Below are 4,439 nucleotides of genomic sequence, written 5' to 3' on the forward strand. Positions count from 1 at the left end.
TAACACACTCTGGGAGGGGCTTTACCAGCACATACTATACTGTCAATAAACATTTCCTGATTGCATTCTTTTTTAATACCTTTTTTTCCTCTCAATTACGAGTATTACAGTAGGTGTGCCTATGTGTGGGTACCTGCATGTGAGGGCCTGTGTCCTATGAGGCATCAGATACCCTGGAGCTGGAGATGGCCTCCAGATGTAGGTGCTGGGAAGAGCAGTTTGCGCTGTTAACTGTTGAGCTATTGCTCCAGCCTCGTGGAAGAATTCTGGAACGTGCTGAGAATCAGAGGTCTTCCCCAGAAGGCCTCACAGTTCCTAAGAGTGATGTTGTCCTGTGGGTCTGCCTACTCGATGGGCTAGGCTGCAGAGGGACGGGATGCGTTTCTGCCAGGTTCAGGCTTTTGTCCGTCTAAGAGGAGGAGGCCCAGCCCAATAAACTGACATCTGTTTTTGCTTGCTGGTTTGTGTATGCTTGCTGGCTGTGGCCAAGGAAGGGAAGGAGACACAACCACCCCCTTAAGTGATGGAATGGAGACTGAGGATTTGTGTGATACCTAGGTACCCTACAGGGTTTCTGGAGGCAAGAGAAGGCAATGGCAAGCACTGGACGCTAGAATATAGGAGTGGCAAGAGCCGAGGAGACAGTCCCGGATGTAAAACCAGAGCAGCTGGGAGCCTGAAGAGTGGACGCTAGAGGCTCTGCGACCCAGAGCTGGGCTGCTTGGCAGGCCCTGGGCCCAGCAGGGATAAGGGGCTCTGGGTTGGGCTGGCAGCCAGCAACCCACAGACTGGCCCAGAGCGGGGGCGTCTCCGGGCCCTGGCATGGAGCCTGGAACACCCAGTGCCGGAAGCGCCACGTGACCATGACTCCGCAGAAGTCTCGAGCAGCGGGAAACAAAGGGCAGCTTAGCGGCCGCCTGGCTGGGGGAGGGGGTGGGGGTTGGCACGGCGGGCACGGCTCCCACTGGTGCCCACGCTGCACCCCAGTACCTCTGGACCGCCTCCCGGGGAACCTGGGGTGTGGCGGTTCAGGGAGGCTCGTGGGATGTCCGGGCGGAAGCCAGGACCTTGGGATCTGTAAATTCGAGGCGGGGGAGGGGGGCACGTGGGCTGCAGGAGCATTCACGGTCGCCTTCGTTCGTCATCACCCTCTGGCAGATTACCCTTCCTGAGCTGTAATACATGGGAAGATAATTGTCCCTGCACCATCAACAGCCTCCGGTTAGGAGGCTTAAGTGAGGGCCTTCCACGTAAGAGATGCCTCATGGGCGGCACTCTGGCTCCCTTCTCTCAAACCAGCTCAGAATTCGGGTCAATTAACTGCTACTGACAAAGTCCTAGCAGGAGAGCAGCTTCAAGCTTGGGAGCCAGATCAAGGACGCACCTGTCCTAGTGCTACAGAATGGGGGTTTCGTCGTCCCCCGTGCCCTCCCTTCTGTCCCCCCAGCAGCAGCTGGGGCTTTGAGCTGGCTGAGGAAGCCGAAGGGTAGGAATTCTCAGCAGCCTTCCAGTTCTATTAGCCCAGCACTACTGACTCCTAGGCCACTGTGGGAATGATCTCTGTCTCTCTGTCTCTGTCTCTCTGTCTCTCTCTCTGTCTCTCTCTCTCTGTCTCTCTCTCTCTCTGTGTGTGTGTCCTTTCTCTTCTCCAACCACCTAGGGACTTCTTGGGGTGCGGGACATTGGCACTTTGGAATGGATTTAGGGGTGTCCGTATCTGCTTTGCAATTACACTCTCCTGGAGGAGCCCCCTCTTCCAGGACACAAAACCTTTTTACTGGGATCCAAATCTCCCTACTCTGTAAACTGGGGGGGGGGGGGGGGGGGAGGAAGACACACACGGCTAAGAGCTCTTGTGTTATTGGTCCCAGAGGAACTCTATGCTGGATTCAGCTGGGTATGGTGATGCACCCCCATAATCCCAGCCCTCAAGAGGTTGAGGCAGGAGCATGGACAGTTCTTGGCTAGCTTGGTTTATAGAGGGAGTTTCAGTCCAGTCTGAACTACACAGTGGAACTGTCTGAAACAAACCCCTGAATAGGAATGAAGCCGACTTCCATTCTTTGTTCCAGCAAGAATGGGGGACACAGTCCAGGTAGTAGGGGCCGTACATAATTAGAACCCCAGATGGCAGAAAGGAGCATAGGCCATTGAGGTGGTTCAGTGGGTGGGGTCACTTTCCTGCCAAACTTGATGGCAGTGGAACCCACAGGGTGGGAGGAGATAACCATCTTTGCCAAGTTAACCTCTGACCTCCACTTGTGTGCTGAGGCAACAACACTCCCCCTCCCACCAAACAAACCAAAAGTGAAAGGGAGAAGAGCTGGCCTAGCTGACAGATGTGTATCCAGATGTCCTTTTTCCAGGGACCCAACCTGCTCTGGCCTTCCCCACTTCCTGCTAGCCTTGGCCCCCACTACTTAGCAGGAGCCTTTTCCACCCCAGGACCAGCCTGTCATTCCTGCCAGTGCCCTGCAGTCAGGACTCTGCATGCTGCCGGTGACAAGTGTTTGCTGAAAAAAACTAAGCCCATCCCAGTTCCTCTAAGATGACAATCTGGACTTCTTTTAAGATGACAGTCCAAGCCAACATTGTCTAATAAAAATCTATTTATTCTTTATTCAAGGATAACAATTTTATTAGATTCCGGGGTTTTGTTTTGTTTACGGCAGGGTTTCATGCTGCCCAGGTTGGCCTCAAACTTGCTGCACAGCCAAGGATGACCTTGAACTCCTGATTCTTTTGCCTCTGCCTCTTGAGTGCTGAGATGACTGACGTGCCAGTGTGTTACACCCTGGGGACTGAACACGGGGCTTCATAAGTGTTAAGCACTCTACCAGCTGAGCCACGTGACTAGTTAATAAATAGTTAACGCTTTTGAGTCATGTCAGTGTGCACAGCTGTGCATGGCAGGCCACCATCCTATTTTTTAGGTCTTTGCCTTTCAAATGTGAAAAGATGGCAGGGCCATGTCTGGAGTGTGAGCACTGAGGGTGTGGGTAGGTACGGGGAGCCCTCCACTCTAGCTTCCTAGGGCAGTGATCCGTGAGCTAGCATAGATGCAGATAGCTGGAGGCTGGAGGCTCTCTAAGTCTAGTGAGAGGGTTCCTTTGACTTAGTACTGCATGGCCCTGTCAAGAACTCCAGCCATTTTTCCTCCGGTGAACAGGCCAGACTAGAAAATTCCATGTAGGGTCATCAACCGAGAGAACACGTTCTTGAGAAATGCTGCGCACGACAGATAAATACTTATCTGTCCCCAAGGACCTGAAGATGAGGGAAGCCCAGGGGGAAGCCCAGGGGGAAGCCCAGGGAGTGTGAAGTTGGGAAGGATATGAAAGCTACAGTCTAGACAAACCCCTGGGTTTCCCTGCAACCTGAGCTAACCATCCCAGGCTTGCAGCTGACTTTACTGTGGCGGATGCAGCCTGACTGGAGAGAGAAGCATGCACAGAAGAATCCCATTCACCTTCTGTGTAGCCCTCACCACAGTCACCTCTCCGTTGCCCCCTCCCTCTTTGCTTGATCTAAAGATCAAATCTAGGGACTTGTACATACTAAACAGGCATTCTTTTTTAAAATTATTTATTTTATGTGCATTGGTGTTTTGCTTGCATGTATGTCTGTGTGAGGATATCAAATTTTGAAGTTACAGACTGTTGTGAGCTGCCATATGGGTGCTGGGAATTAAACCCAAGTCCTCTGCAAGAGCAGTCAGTGTTCTTAACCACTGAGCTATCTCTCCAGCCCCCTAAACAGGCATTCTAACACACTAAAAAAAAATTTTTTTTTTTGGATTTTCGAGACAGGGTTTCTCTGTAGCTTTTGGTTCCTGTCCTGGAACTAGCTCTTGTAGACCAGGCTGGCCTCGAACTCACAGAGATCTGCCTGCCTCTGCCTCCTGAGTGCTGGGATTAAAGGCATGCGCCACCACCACCCGGCTGTTTGTTTGTTTTTGACAGGGTTTCTTTGTATACCCCTGGCTATCCTAGAATAATCCCCACTATAGACCAGTCTGGCTTTGAATTTACAGAAATCCACCTGCTTCTGCCTCCCGAATGCTAGGATTGAAAGTGTGCACACCACCACCACCCAGCTGAGATGAGTTCTTGTTATATCACCCAGGTTAGGTTTTAAATTTGCTGTTTTCCTGCCTGGTCCTCCCAAGCAGCGGAGATTTCCCAATTAGAGTCTAGATTATGTTGGGTTTGTTTGTTTGCCATGCAGTGATAAGAAGATGGCATGGGGTCTGGCGCCTGGGGCATGCTTAAGTAGCCCTGTCCCACTGAGCTGTACCCCAGCCCTCCTCATTTTAAAGCTGTGTGTGGTGACACACACCTTTGATTCCAGAGCTCTAAAGGCAGAGGCAGGAGTATCTTGAGGCTGAGGTTACCCTCAGCTTTATAAACTTTATCAGAGTTGGGGAGTTAAAAAGAAGA

This window comes from Microtus pennsylvanicus, chromosome 8 (genome assembly GCF_037038515.1).
Source record: "Microtus pennsylvanicus isolate mMicPen1 chromosome 8, mMicPen1.hap1, whole genome shotgun sequence".
NCBI classification, from domain to species: Eukaryota; Metazoa; Chordata; class Mammalia; order Rodentia; family Cricetidae; genus Microtus; species Microtus pennsylvanicus.